Genomic DNA, 16,250 nt, shown 5'->3' with positions numbered 1-16,250 from the left:
ATGTTGCTTGTGATCTCAAAAAATATATCAATCCAGTCCACTAAAATGACTGCATTCTTGCATAGCAATCTAAACAAACCTAACAACGACATATTGACATGGATTTTTCTTGTTGTAACCATTTAATATGATTTGATTTTGTTGTGTAACATATAGCAATTTAAAAGAGAGCAGTACAAAAATCATTGTGATCTGCATACTGTCTTATTTCAAAGTAGCAGAGGATGAGCTAATTATTTCTAAACACAGAAAAGTCTTTGTCGTATAAATACCACTGGAGGAAAATTGTGGTGCTCGGACATTGATTAATAAGGTGCATCTTGCTACTTTTAGCCATTGTGTTCTCATTCTATTAGATTTAAGGGCAGGGTCAAACTTCAGAAAAGTGCTGGCACATTTCAATGCCAAGTGGGAGTCCTTTCACAGTATTCATGGCTCAAACAAGTATTTACGCCATGTGATGCAAAATTATACACATATCTTCTTAATCAACCAAATCAATATTTTTGATAATGTTATAGTTTACAAATATATCTAATTACAAACCAAACTTAGTTAAAACAAGTTAGAGATTTTAACACTCACTAAGTAGTACTTTGTTGATAGTTTGTGAAATGAATGTATGGAATTTCTAACTTGATTAATGCATATTCCCACATTTATTTGAGTTACATTAAGAAAAAACTGTGCAATCTTGATAAGAGGTGGTCCCTGCAGTTTTATCTTAGTGTGACACTACTAAACTTATGCACATTAATTAAGCGTACCCAACATACCAAGATACCTTTTAAGGTATTCATGTCTGTTTGTCAACATTTATATGGAACTTAACTCTTTTCAATAAAACAAGCATGGTATTCTCTAGGAGACCCTGTCAAAGGGAGAAACTCATTTGGCTCAATATGGCAAAACTCTCATATCATTTTTTTAGAGACTCATTACTGTATCCTAGAAAACAAATTCCCTTTCAGTTCCGTTTTAAAATAATCCAGGTGGAATTCAGTAACCCATAATCTCAAACAATGTATCTGACAACACACAATCTTACTCTGCTTCAATATAACAAATCTATTAAGATTAATAACAGGGCTAGTCTTCTAAAGAAACAGAATGAAAGGGATACTAAATGGTATCATCAATTATTTGAGGCTAAATTCATATTTCTTTCTACATTGCAGGAACAATATTATCTAGCCAACTCACTTTTGCCGAAAATATTACGCCTGTTCAGAAATTAAGTGGCCTTTATTGTAGGAACCTTACAATGTGTATTGAAACTCAATGTGGAATAGAATTTTATGATTCTGGCTGTAACATGTAATTGGAGGCTGAAGGGCTGGTGTGTAAACAGTGCTGAGGTTGTTCGACTGGACTCACACCTTTTGGACTACTCCCATTTTGATGTATCTGCCTCACTTAGTACCCTGGTGATGACTGGAAGAACACGGTTCATAGTGGAGACCATACCAATTACTGGGCAAATTGCATCTGGCCAAAACTCATACATTAAAAGTCACCTTGGATTTCATGAAGCAAAGCTTTCACTCCTGCTGCAATGCACCAATTGACAAATGGTGTGGATAAACAGTCACAGTAAAAACTCTTGTTTTTTTTGGTAAGAGACTTTCCTTCACTAACCTCTCACTTTCTAAATGCCATGGGACCACTTTAAAAAGAAACTTGGCAATCGTTGCCAATTGCTCACCCAGGGTGCTAGATGTGACATTTGCTGTAAACGTACAAATATTTGAATGCAACACCTGTGGTTTTACCAGGGACAGTTTTCTTATTTATAAAAATCATCTTAATATTAAATATGAGTGTTGTACAAAAGCATTGCTTGAGGACAGTTAGCATGAAGTCACAAGAAATCTGAAGGTGTAGGGGCACTTTGCTTTAGCACAGAGGTTTCCACCAATCCTCTCTTCTGACAGAAAAGTCCCCATAGGATTCACACAGGTGATGTGTAAGCGGCATTTTAATTTTGGAAGCTTGACATACTGACGTTGTTAGGGGTACAAATGATTCTTCATTCATCATTGGTAGTGGATAAAATCCATCATCAAGACATCACAAATACTGTTCTAGTTAACCCCTTCCCCGCTCATGACGGAACCACTCCGTCATGAGCCACGGTTGCGCTGTGCTCATGATGGAGTGGTTCCGTCATGCTGCGGCCGTTGGCCGCCGCTCCGCCCACGCGGCGCTAATTCCCCGCTTGTGCGGGCGATTAGCGCAGTGGGCGGAGACGTGACGGAACCACTCCGTCATGAGCACAGCTCAACCGTGGCTCGTGACGGAGCGGTTCCGTCACGAGCACAGCGCCACCGCGCTGCCCCCAAACCCCCCCCAGCGCCGCAGCGGAATTCCTGCCGCGGCGAAGGGGTTAAAGAAAATAAACTATCATTAGTTGCAGCAAATCTGACCCTGCATTCCCGCAAGTTTGTTTCAATCATGAGTGCTGAAATATTTGGGTATGTATAGCTTCGGCAGCAACCAAAGGGCCTTTAAAGAAAATCTTGCGAGAAATGTCTAATTGCTTTTCTTAGAGGCACTAAAAAGGTCTTGGGTACCACTTTGATTTCCATTGGTGATAGGTGTCAGCTCAATATGCTTCACTTCACATTTAACATATAAGGTTAGCATCATTTTGGAGCTCTACCAATTTAGGAAGAGAATACTTGGTGTATAAATTCATTTGAACTTGGATAGGGCAGTTTGATTGAGGGACAGACAGGATGTCAGTGAGGTACGTGTACAGAAGCCGAAGTATGTGAAGGAATTTCCGGAGGTGTTTAAGAAGGGATTGCAATCTCTCAAAGGATATGATAAAGTTGAAAAAGGGTTCACACCCTAAGATTCAAAAGGTCTATAATGTCCCAATTACTGTCAGGGGGTTCAATTCCAATGCAATATTTAATTTCGGCTTTCAAAACCATAAATGTTCATACAACCAACAGTTTACTACTACATTAAAATAAGAAAGCCAATACTACTATAAATAAGCCTAAAAGTAGTTACAACTCATCATATACATTATATTCAAACAGAGAGTTTGAGCCAATACAGTATTTAAATTTGATGATCCTGCTACCCCCCTCTACTGTCAAGCTCATTTAATAAGATTTTATATTCGGCGGCCTTTTAAAGTGCAAGTGCATCTTATGGCTAATAGCACATATTGCCAGGGAGTAACTCATCAAGAAATTGGAATATCTAAAGCATAACGGCATGACAGGCACAATAAAGCTGACTGTCTGGATCGCTTTGTCGTAGCACGAAAGGCCAATGGTGAGGCTAGATTATGTGTAGCTCTACACGAGCTGAAAAAATGTAAATGGGAGTGGGGTTCTTCTGGTCTCAAGAATGCTGGAAAGGATTATGTTTTTTTTAGGTTAAGATGTGTAAAGGGAGCAGAACCTAATTATTCAGTGACAAAGCAAGATATGTTAGCTGTACAGTGGGGGTGATGAAGATGAGTAGATTTCTCTGGGGTGGAAAACCTAAAATAAAGATTTAACAAACTTCTCAAGGAAGTCCTCACAAAGAAAGGTACTGACACTATCTAAATTAGGATCTGCAAATGGGTCGTAGCACTCCAGGATATTTAGTATGAAGTAATGTAGTTCCCAGATTAAGAAACTACCAGGCAAATTGCTTTTCAAGGCATATAAGCAATATCAAAGTTAAGGAAGGCATCACTGAGGGTGAGGAAGAGGAAGGCCTTAGGGAGTGGGAAGTAGTGAAGCGGTTAAGGGCTTTTGCCAGGTGAATGATGAACTCTTCTGCAGGAACGATTTGTTTTTACTTGGTACAGAACTGACTCTTTAGGGTTGGCTGCCAAACCCTTTTGTTAAGTGTGCTTCTCGGAAGTGTGAATTGGGAATGACCACAAGAAAAAACAAGGTTACTGAAGCCTTTATGATCTCAAGTAGGGATTTGATGGTAGAGAAAACAAGTAAAGAGTGTTAGGAATGTTTGAGCAGTGACAACTTTTTAACCCATGGTTGCGAGAGCGCGACCAAACTGTCTTTGTGAGAAGTCCCTTTTGAATTAATAGCTCCGACTCATATAAAAAAGCTGAGAGATTTAGCAAACATGTATTCTAGGTGCTCAGAAATTCATGATGGTCAACAATTTGGAAACTAATGATGTCACAAGGTTTTGGATCAAGTGTTCCTAAAATGGTTTTTTTAGGGAGCTCTTAAAGGACAATAGGTCCAGTTAGTTTTGAAGGATATGCAAGCATTTTTAGAGGACAAAGGCATAAATCACAAGAAAACATCTGGAGGAAAATAGGATAGTAGAGAGATTTAACAAATTCCAGAAGACCATTTAGCCGGCCATGCCATGCGGTTTGTGTTGAAAGGAAAAACATTTTAATTATTTCACAAAGGAGGGCAGATTTTTTGATTTGTACAGTATGGGTCAAAGAGAACAGGAAGCATGTAAATCAGGATGAGACTGTATGAAAGAAAAATAGAAGAAGAGGGAGAAGGCAGCAGAATGTAAAGTGAGGTTTGACGAGCAAATGGCTATTATGCCAACCAGTGGTAATGCTAGGGACTTTGTGAAGGTTACCAATCAAAGATTGGTAAGTGGAATTTCTAAGTTTTCCAAACTGATGAACATTTTGAAACTTTTCCAAAATGTCATGAAGACCGAGTAGACATATTTTGGAATCTGATCAGGGTGGTAAATGTAGTAGAGGGTGTGAGAAAAGCATGTGAAATTAGCTCTGAGTGGTGTCAGAAGGAGTAGTACAATCATAAAAAGGTGAGTCTAATTTGAAAACTTTGATAAGTGTTGCATCTGTAATTTGTAATAGTACTCACTTTTCATTGTCTCCTGAATGCAGGGCTAGATAAATCCCCTGGCCCTCTCACATTGTCAGCAAGATTTAATCAGGAGGAGCGATTGAAAATCCTCTAACTTCAGGGAAGACAAACTGAAAGCAGAAAAAATGTGATAAGATAACAAGATTTAAAGGCATCTTTATTGCTCACAAAGTGAAAGAGCAATAAAAATGCCATTAAATATTGTTACCTTGTCACATTTGTTGACTTGCAGAGACAGAGGTCAAAAGTCAGCTCACCTGATTACATTTATTTTTCTTTCTGCGACTTAAGTTAGAGGATCGTTTAGAGTGAACTGTGTGACAATTAAACTGTGCAAATCATGTTAAATGAAAGGCTTTTTTCTAACACAACACTGAAATAGCTAAGTGAACTGTTCAAACATTTTGAATATATTTCACTAGTTATGAAGACCCATTTTTGTAATTCTGTGATGAAAAATATGGGATCAAAACAAATTAGAACACTTTACTTGGTGAAGTGCGAATTTATATATTTTTGCTGAAACAATTTTCAAAAACATTTTAGGTGCTATTATCATACATGTTAGTGGGAGCGTGTGGTGGCCATTTCAATGGAACATATGCTATCTGTAAATGACAATGCACTACCACGTCATGCTTTGGTAAAATATTTATGAAAAGTGAGTTTTTAAACATGAACTGGAAATTATTACTGTTCCTGCCCAGATAATAATGCTAATGGTGAACTAGGAGGATAAATCAGGAATCCTGTGTACCCTACATATGGCTCGATTATTGTTATATATGGAGCAAACATTTTGTCTAGACAATAAAAAGTTATTATTTTTTGAAGGTGCTCTCTTTTGATAATAAAGAAAAAGGTGGCTACATAAGACAAAATATTTGCCTAAGATGACACAATTTGAGACCAGTTCACGGGTCAAGTACATTACAGTTAGGGTGAGTAGATTATTAAAGTTACTAGACATGCAGGTCTAGTAAATGTTTTATGTCTTTTCAAGCCCTGTGAATGTAGAGTCTCCATTTAAACCTTGGTTTGTCCTACTTAATTTATCCTGGTAGCTCATTTTATTAGATTACCTATATTACTAATTTGTACCACATTCTCTTTTTATCTCTAATTTCTGTGTTGTTTTACCTCTTGCTTTGTAGGAAAAGAGTGTGCTTGGTATTTTTAAGAATCTTAGCATGTGTGGTGGAACCTGGCCTGGAACAGAACGTGATTTTTCAGGCTGTAACAAATGATTGACGGCTGAAGGGCTGCTGTGCACATAGTAGCTGGTGGCTGAGTTTGTTCTCCTGGACTTATTTAAATGTTTTGGCCTTTTCATCAAAGATTAATTACATTCTCCACACTGATAAACCTGGACTTTCTTATAATATCAGGCAGGAGGCTAAAATATCAGGTGTAGGAAGCTGGCTCTTTATACAGTAGACCAAAAAGAGGTACAATGTGTAAGGAGTCCAGGCAGCCGTTGTTGGTTTACAGCCGCAAAAATGACAACACTAAATACTCTCTTTTGTGGTACTGTGGTCGAACAGTTTAGGCTTATCAGAGGATTGAGCTAAGCATTTATTGCACACACAAAATCAGTAAGTGAAATACACACTCAATAAAGAAATCAGACAAAAATGTACACAAATAACAGACTTTTATATGAATTTAGACACCAAGATCAACATAATCAAGTAAGTACTTTTCGAGATAGTGATTTTTTAAGACTGAGAAAATTCACTGCATCATATTTTTAAAGCAGTAATGTTATCCAATGGGCGAAAACTATATACTACCATCGGTCACTGTTTTAGGTAAGTATGAGGCAGAGTCCAAGGCAGCACCAACAGGTCACCTCGGTCCGGGTGCCGAAGTGCTTTTCAGCGTCAGGTGGCCTGTTTAAGTCAATGGAGAACGGTACCTGTCAGAAGAGGCTGCAAGCAAGGACTGGGGTGCCAGTCCGGTAGAACTCATAGGGGGGGCTCAAGTCTTGACGGTCTTGGACATGCAAAGACACAATCACCACGCTCGAACTTGGGCTGGGGGCTCCTGTGCAGTGAGGTTTTGTCTGGCCAGGTTGCATCAGTGTAGACTCTCATGCTTCTCGGTTCCTACAGAAAGAGGTGGCAGGAGGCGACTGGGGGATCGATCTGGCCAAACCCAAGGGTGGGCTCAGCTCATGAGGGTCTCAGGACCACATTAGTACTGTTGCCTCCCTCAGACTTGGGCTGTTGGGAGCGGGTGCAGGGGTGCTTTACAGTGTCAGGTCATGGTCGATCACAGACTTACTCTAAGTCTGAGCGACCTGATGAAGAGCGAAAACAGTGCAGTGGGACATCTCTGTGCTGTCCTGGCGAACCCTGACACCCCTTGAAGATAGGTCTTCCTTTGGGCTGTTGGGAGTCCAGACTGGACCATCAACAAGCTGTGGTTGCTGCAATTGCTCCGGTTCCCAGAGTATTGGTGCTGTGCAACTCCTGGAAGTCTTGGCATCACCGAACCCGGTAAAGAGACGTATCTGACCTCTGGGAGTACGAAGACCTTTCTCCTGTTGGGCTGCTCCTTCGGTGAGCCCAATGGCTGGTATCACAGTGGACCGGCAGATGCTTTGCGGTGTCTGGAGATGCAGGGGAACAGCTCCTCTACTCCAAAGGAGATCTTTCCTGGTTGTTGAAGGGCGGGCAGTTCTGGGGACGGTATCCAGCGTTTGGTGAAGTCAGTTCAGCGATGGTCGAAGTAGAAGCAGCCTTACAGGGTTGTGTGCCAATCTTTGGTGCAGGTCTTCAGTTCTAGCTCGTCAGTTCTTTCTTTCTCGGTTCCCAGTAGTTGAATCTGTTTTGCTGTTGTCAGGGGGCCACCTAAATACTCAATTTAGGGGTGTTAAGAAAAGTGAAGGGTAGTAGCCAATTGGCTACTTTTTCCTGGTGTCACTACACCCCCAAGATGACCACTTCCTGTGGGGAGTGAGCATCACTCGGTCCCAGAGTTCATAATTCTACCACATAAAAGATGATGGAATTCTGATTTTCATGTTCACTTCAGGCTGCCCACCTTAGAGTTGGCAGAGCAACACGCCTCCTGCATAGCTATTTTTGCCACCTGTCATAGTGCCAAATGGGTCTCAGGGTGGGGTTGGGGGTGGCATCTTCTAGGTCTGGGGAAGCCAGGCTCACATATCAAAGGGAGTGTGCTCTTTGAAGGTCACAGTCATACATGCTAATTTACCAGCCATCCTGCTGGACGAGGTGTACACACCTCCTGCCTGAGCAGGCACTCTTTCTGACCTGTGAAAGAGTGACTTTCACCTCCTTGGGGAATCAGAAACGTGTCTGTGGTGGCAGGCTGGACAGGACATATCTGCCAGCACACTAGAAGACCATTAGGGTTCAGGGGTTACCTCTAAGGTATCCTTCAACATGCATGTATTAATAATAAATTCATCACTGGAATCAGTTTGGTTTACTAATACGAGGTGTTTGATACCAAACGTCATAGGTGTTGGTGAAGCCATTATGTAGCTGGGTAACCCTTTTTGATCGGTAGCCAGTAAATACCTTAAGATGGCTTCCCTGCTCGGGGTACTGGCCCGAATAAATACCTGGGAATTTGGCTTACTAGGAATATTGACGAGCTGTGGAAGGAGAACTACGGCAGAACATTCAATTGGCCCTTCCGCTCTCCCTTGCCGGTAGAATCGCCATCGCTAAGATGGTAGTCCTGCCTATGTTCTTGTATCTATTTTTAAACATCCTGATGTCACTCATCCCAATTCTTCCAGAGACTACGCTCTAACATGATAACACTTTTATGGGCAGGCCACCAACTGCGCATTGCATAGGACATCCTAACACTGCCCTTCTCACGTGGAGGGTTGGTGGCCCCAAACTTCAAACTATATGCTTATTCGGCACCAGCCAGTTTTCTTCACTTTTGGCTACACCCTACGCCATTTCAACCGCCCGTCACGGTTGAGACCGACCTTGCCTCCCAGTGGCCAATACAGACTGCCATATTCGTTCCCTACACTGCCCAAAGGGCGAAATTGACACTGTTGAATGTATGTGCTGGGCCTGGGAGCGAACTCGCAAACACACTGGAGTTCCGACACTTTCTGCTTCAGCAATGAAGTTGGCAAACAACCCCTCATTCCTACCACTACAGACGTCCGGTATGGCACGTTGCGCTGCTTTACTAGGCATTACCACTAATGCAGATTTGTACCCTAATGCTAAGTTCCTTGCTCTTCCAGAGAATGCAATTCCCCTAGACAATCTGCTGTACTTTCAGATCCGCACTACATGCAAAGACAATAATGCCTTATTTCCCGTCCCTGCCCCGATGCGCTACGTTAGAGTATATTCATTCTGCCGCCTTCCTGCGTAAATTGATCACACCGCCTTCCTGCGTAAATTGATCACAAGACTTAATGCGCTGACTCTCGCAGCTTCCCCAGTCGACACTGAGCGGGCGTGACTAGCATGGATATCCAACCTCCGGGATGTCCCCACGCCTGCACAATGGACATATTGCTGCAATCAATCCCAAAAACTTTCTCCTAATGATCGGTTACATCTCATACATTTTAAATATCTTCACAGGCTTAACCGCACGCCCATTATGCTTCATAAAATGGGACTGACTGCCGACTAACTGTATGAGATGTGCCGCTCCCAATGCCTCATTTATACACTTAGCCTGAACATGCCCTAAGATTGCGTCCTTCTGAAGTGACATATGCCGCATCACAAGCAACATTACCTCAGACACCCTCACTCCAGACCCCATGATCTGTCTGTTGGGTTATGCCAGGGACATTCCGGACACCAGCAGACGACTGACCGCAATGCTGCTAATTCTGGCTCTGTGCCGGGTGGCGATCCAATGGGACCGGAAACCGGCACCGTTTCCTAAGGTCTGGCTGGCAGATGCGGCATATTGTCAGACTCATTTAACGAGTCCTGGAACCTCATGCCCCTAGCTAGGCGACCTCACAATATATGCCCCCCTCCCCTAGTAATGTACTTACAACAGACTGACAGAGGCTCTCCCTCTCATGCCACAGCAGACCCTGATGGCCCCTCGAGAGGTATGGTTGAAAATGGTGATATGGTCCCTTATGTCAGTATGACACCATGATTTCTACTGGACTAATTTTACAGATAGTTCTGCATGCTAAATACGTGTAATGTAAACATACTGGCTATCATTACATGGCAATGTTCATGTATCATGCTATAATTACTCCAAACTGCTGTCTTTTTCAATGCACAGCTTGTATTGCTTGTTCTTCCTGGATAAAGTTTTGAAGAAGAAAAAAAAAGGCTTCTTCCCTGCTCACTTGTAATATCCAGCAATGGAACTTGACATTATAGGGGCATATCTGCTCAGGCAGATTTGTCCACACATGTGCTATAATGTACCCTGCCGTAGGTTTTCAAGGCCTGCCCTAGGGGTGACTGACATATTACCCATGTAGTGTCTTTGGCATAGCACACAGGAGTGTGCCATGTCAGGTTTTCAAACAATAGCACTCTGTGTGGAGTTTGTGTGTGGGTCCTCTAGGGTGGCATAAGATATGCTGTAGGCCTTAGGGATCCTCTTTAGTACCCATGCCCTAGGTACCTGGGGTACCATTTACTAAGAACTTACAGGGGTACTAAAGTCCTTGGCCAATTACAAACAATCAGACATCACTTTGTTTTAAGGAAGGAGCATTGGCACTGAGATCTGGTTAGCAAGCCTCAGTGCACTGTAGGAGTTCGAAATCAGCATCTGGCATATAAAAAAAGGAGGGGGGGGGGCAGAGCTGCACCAAAGGCCCAGTTTCCTATTACTGAAACATTCTTCCTTTTAGAGATAGAATGGTTTACATATTTATGCAGCAAATTACAACAAACTAAAAAGATAAGTTGTCTCATTTGCCTCAACCTAAAATTTGCTAAGATCCAGATTTTTAGCTGGGCTTGGCTTATTAGAAGAGATTTATTTTGGAGTCATTGACTGAGCTTTCATTATAATGTACAGCTGGATCAAATTCACAAGTCCACTCGTGATCAAGAAGTAATTAAAGCTCTGTAAATTGGACTCAAATTTGATAAACAAGAATTTTGGTTTTTCTTTTTAATTTTTACTTACTTTATGATTTACATGCTTGTTATTATCTGCTAGCAATATGTGACTGAATATGCTTCAACATATGTTCTACATTATTCAAGGCTTAGTTCTTCTTTCGTTCCTTTCTCCTCCTGTGCAGGTTGTAAACTTTCATTGTTACCAAACATTAACAATCACTTGGAAAAGTTTTATAGGTCACAAATATGTACGTATCACTGTTTGTTTGTATTGACATGGTTCTTCACAATAAAACCTTCAAGTTAAAAAAAAGTACTTTACCTGAAATTGAGCATATGACTCTGAGAAGGAGAACAGTGACACATGTGCCATGATGGATTTACTTCCATGCCACCCTGTTTCTTTACCATAACTTATAAAATACCTCACTCCACTTGCAGATGATTGTCTTGTCCCACTCATTGAGGGCAAACAGTAAGGTAAGATAAGAGGAGTTCAGGTGAGAATCAATACTTTGATTTTGATTGTGGAACTACCATGCAGAGTTGGGAAGACGCTCTACGTATGAAGGAGAAATCAGAGGAGCAAGGGTCCATTAGTTGTGATGGAACACACATTAGGGATTTACACAGAAGGCAAAGTTTACTGGGATTAAATGGGTGTTAAACAGCCAAGCCGTGCATCTTCAAACATTTGTCAGAGAGAACAGTAGAGCATTGTCAAGCTCGTAGGCACATATGTCTCAATGGCACATCTGGATCTAATACATCTGACCTGGTTTTGATTTTGACTTGGATTTTGATATAATCAATTGTATATAACGAAGTTTTACATAGAAGTATGCCTTGCAGTCAAATACTTTAGTTGCCTTAAAGATTTTTTTGTGTTGCTTTAAGTCAACAGATATTTAGTTTTACTGATATTTTAACAGAATGGTCTCCTTCAGGTGATAATTTCTGCATACATATATTTTACCCAGTCACCTGGGGGTTTATTGGGTTGCCCTAGTGTAGTTCATTCAACCTACCTTCATAACACATCTTGTGAGGGGGAAGCAAAGGAGAAAGATGTTTATTTTTTTGTTTTTGGTTGGCATACTATATTTTCAACTGAGCTGGTGATGGAGGTCATATGCTAGAGACTTGTTGAGGATGTAAACAGAGTGTACAGCAAACGTGTAGCCATCGTACCTCCATGAAATATCCAAATAGCCATGTTACAAATTCCCACCAAGAAGATTCAGCAAACCTGATAAGTAGGATGCAAGTCACCTTTGGAAGAGTACTGGTACACACCATGGATAAATTGGATGATTGTGATTATGTTTATAGATTAATGTCTTGGGGTTACTACAAGTGAGAGTAAAACCACGACTCAGTTATTTTTAATGAGCAGTGGGCACCTACAAATTATTTGCATTTCATAAACGGGATCAAATCTGAGGCACTGCAGGATCGATGCAATGAGAGAACAGAGTCGAACAATGTTCAGGCAAGCAGGCAAAATAGTGGGAGGTTAACAGTTATATAATGATATTCTGTTAGACACACACATAATGCCCTGCGCAACCATGTTGCTCAGATGAGTATCCTAACCCAGCACTCATGACCATGTTAGCTTGAGCCCAGTGAAAGGTTGACCGTTATATAATGATATTCTGTAAGGCAAAACTGCATTTATGCTACATAGTGTAGGATTAAAGTGCAAATATAAACAATGTGCCACAAATTAATTAAATATATGGAGAAAATAAACATCAGAAGTCATAATGAATGCTAAATTAAAACTTTAAATTGTGAACTGACAATAATCCACAAAGCAAATAGAAGTGAAATATATTATGGCATCAGGCTGTGCACCCAACATTTGTCAGTATTCATTTTTCATTTGCAGATAGACCTATTTAGGACCAAATATGGATGGTTCCAGGTTCTCCCAGCCTGCGGAATTCCCTTTCGAAATATCTAAGGGAACTGTCTCCAGAACCCATTTTTAAGGTTTGCCTGAAGACTTTTCTCGTCAGAGAAGTTTAATCGGGCCCCGCTTCCCTATCTTCGCAAAGCACACCAGGACGCTCCTGTGGGAGAGGCTGTTGCGCTTTAGAAGTTGATTTCAATTGTTCATTCATTTCCCATGTAAATTACATTGATGCAAATAGAATAAGCACAAGAACATTGATAACACAAAGAAATGTAAAGATCATTATAGGATAGGATGAAACATATTTATCTATGCTCTACCATGCCTGAGGATGAGCCAGTCGGGAAAAGTCTGCCAGAGAGTTTCAGTGATTTACTCACCAAAATGTTTAAATCCCCTCGGGGTCCGAGAGGCCTTTGTAAAACAACATTGGAATTGTGCTTTACGGGCTTTTACTGGCCCGTATAAGCTCGGAGCACTCCATTGTACTCAATAATGTGCTTCACATTCCAATGTTCTAATGAAGTTTAATTAAAAAGACCTCCTGTATTGAGCTAGACAAATTATGTGGGGGGGGCAGGGGGGGCAGGTAAATGAAATGCTAAAATGCATTATAAAGAATAATTTTTCATCTGTGCCGCCATCACGAAAAACAACATATTACATTTTTTGCAAAATATATATATATGAAAATTTAGGCCAGGCAAATTAAAAAAAGCATTGGCATAGCTAATAGGTCTCGCTTTTGGGACCTAATAAGGTATTTAGTTATGCAGAACAATATCCTGGGTGCAACATCATCAACTGTTGCATGGCTAAACACTTATAAAGTCCCAAAGGCAAGACCTATTGGCTATGCCAATGCTTGTTGCTACATTTTTAGTAACTTTTGGACCATTTGAGCCAAAAATAAAATGTATTTTTTGTTAAAATCTGAAGATTATGTGGCAAATGCGGCAAATCTATAATTATACAAAAATCTGTTCCTCGAATATGAATTTACCTTGAAAAAGCGAAATCGGCATTCCTGAGGGATGGGGCACGCCAGTTTCTTTATAAGGAGTAATCAAAAAGAAAAGTTGGACACGCAGTTGCATTGAGGACATATGTAACGCACGCCAGGGTAGACTTAACGCGGTTCCTGTTTATTTTGCGCTGCAGGTTTGCCTCTGCATTAAGAGAAAGTGTCACACAACACAAACCAATGTCTAAGGGGCGGATGGAACACATAATATACGGTGTTTTGGGAGCAAGGTGGCTCAAATTTAAGTACGGGCATTAGAAGGAGACCGCAGGTGTGCTGGTTTCACGGTCAGGTATTTCTACAAGGGGGGAGGAGGAATACATGCCAGTAGATATACTCAGGACAGGTGCCAACTGCGTGAAGGTCAGGTTGCAAAATATGCCATTTTGCATGCATATGGCTGTCCCAAGATCGAGTGGCAAAACTGCCGCAATTCCAAAAAAAGTAGTATACAAAGTGTCTGGCGGTACGGTAGGGATTACCTCTTCTTGCAAGGTTCGGGAGTCTCCACATTCTGTGCTGGGACCAGCACCCCTTCAGCGCTTGTCACGAGACTATCATCCGGGACGTAAAAGAAACAGCGCTCATTGCGTAAGACGCACAGCAATAGAGAGAAAGGGGCGGCTGGAGAGGTTTACGAAAGCGGAAAGAGTGAGCAGCGCGGTTAGAGTTAGAGACTGGCCGACATCCGAGATGTAGACGTAAAAAGAGGACTTCGATCCGAGTAGGCCGCACAGCCATAGAGAGAAAGGGGCGGCTAGAGAGGTTTACGAAAGCGGAAAGAGTGAGCAGCGCGGTTAGAGTTAGAGACTGGCCGACATCCGAGATGTAGATGCAAAAAGAGGACTTGATCGAAAGATCTGGAAAAATAGACGACCGCATTGGATGCAGATTTGTAAATATTTACCGTACAAATTATTCCGGGGTGAAACAAAACACTTGACTCAGCTCCGTGTGAAGTGATGCATTGGAATTAAAGCTATTTCTAAACTAACCATTGCGATCCCGATCGTAGGTGTGAGAACGACAATGGCTGTGTAGGGAGCACAACGTTATCTTTTACCAAGACGTGGGGCCGCGACCAGGAGTTGTGTGCGCGCGCGCAAAAAGGAAATTAAAAAAAACACGCAGGCTGGCGAATGGTGTGCGCGCACCATGACGAGAGAGGAAAGCCATATGGCGCCTCTGCTCGTCATTGTGCGCTTAACCGCACGCTCTAGGCCAGCCAGCTTTTGGTGGGACTTTTAAAAGCCCGTTTACTAAATGTCTCGCAAAGCACCGCATGCGCTGGCTCAGGCGAGACCTAAAAACTAATGATTATCCAATGGGCAATGCAGTCGGTTTGGCTGAAACACATTTAAGACATTCTCACAGATACATACATCTCTAGTAACTATAATTCAGAGACATTTAATGTGCTCACTTCAGGATATCACACAGAAACTAAAGGAACAAAAATAAGTGAAGGATGTATAATTGAGGAGTCAACTGGGAAAACGCCACAGCCACACCACCCTAATTTTCGGACACATGTGAGAACAGCCCCACTAACTGAACTATAATTTCCTTGAGCTATTTTGTTGCTATGGTCAAAACTCGCATTTACTGCACAAACCTTTCCAATATTTGTTTATTTAATGCAACTCCCTCCAAACACCAGAAAGAAGGATGGATATATCAAATCAAGAACATTGCACAAGCAAAAGACAGCAGAAACAACTTATAAAGTCTGTCAATCAAAATCAAACACCTATGATAATGGTATTCAAATTTTACAATGCCTTCTTTTGCTTATACACTGTAATATCTTATGATAATACTCTAGTTCCACTGAAGAAATTTAAGGGAAGGTTTCTTTTTTTCAAAACAATAATATTATCCTCATTCAAAGCATATCTTTGATTTTGGCAAAATAAAAGAGCATCATGGTCACACTACTGGTGACTCTGGACAAGAAAACAAAAAGCACTGCCAAAGGCTGCCCCCACTGAAACTATAATGTTTATCCTTTGGTTACACCAACCCCTAATGATCACGGAACATGACAATTTCTAAAAATTGCCATCGAAAACCGTGTAGCCACTTAAAAGCGAAGGGCAAGATGGTCTCATCCTCAGCGCAGCCCGCCCCAATGGTGCTGAGGATGAGACCATGCACCTGTGGTTGGAATCATAATATAGAGTAACACTGCAAGGAACAAACAGTCAAAATTTCAGTTCTGAGCATGGAAATAGCTAAGGCCTAATAAATGTACACAAGTAATGAATGTTTCAAAATGTGCAACATCATTTTATTAATATTAAACCGAGCACTAGATTTCAAAGTTAGATGAAGAGAGCTTTCACAATGCACAACATACTGTGATGATTCTGTGAAATATAATCAACAATTCTTCATTG

The 16,250-nt window shown here is 41.3% G+C and overlaps 1 protein-coding gene across 9 annotated transcripts in view; it reads right to left on the bottom strand.

Moving 5' to 3' along the window:
- Nucleotides 1–16,250, bottom strand: part of RB1CC1 (RB1 inducible coiled-coil 1) — a 666,167-nt gene that overhangs the window by 274,476 nt on the left and 375,441 nt on the right. The gene's annotated exons all lie outside the window — the stretch shown is intronic.

Source organism: Triturus cristatus, chromosome 5_1 (assembly GCF_964204655.1).
Source record: "Triturus cristatus chromosome 5_1, aTriCri1.1, whole genome shotgun sequence".
Classification (NCBI taxonomy): Eukaryota; Metazoa; Chordata; class Amphibia; order Caudata; family Salamandridae; genus Triturus; species Triturus cristatus.
Note: the sequence above shows the minus strand (reverse complement) of the source record. Positions and strands in the feature narration are given on the sequence as shown.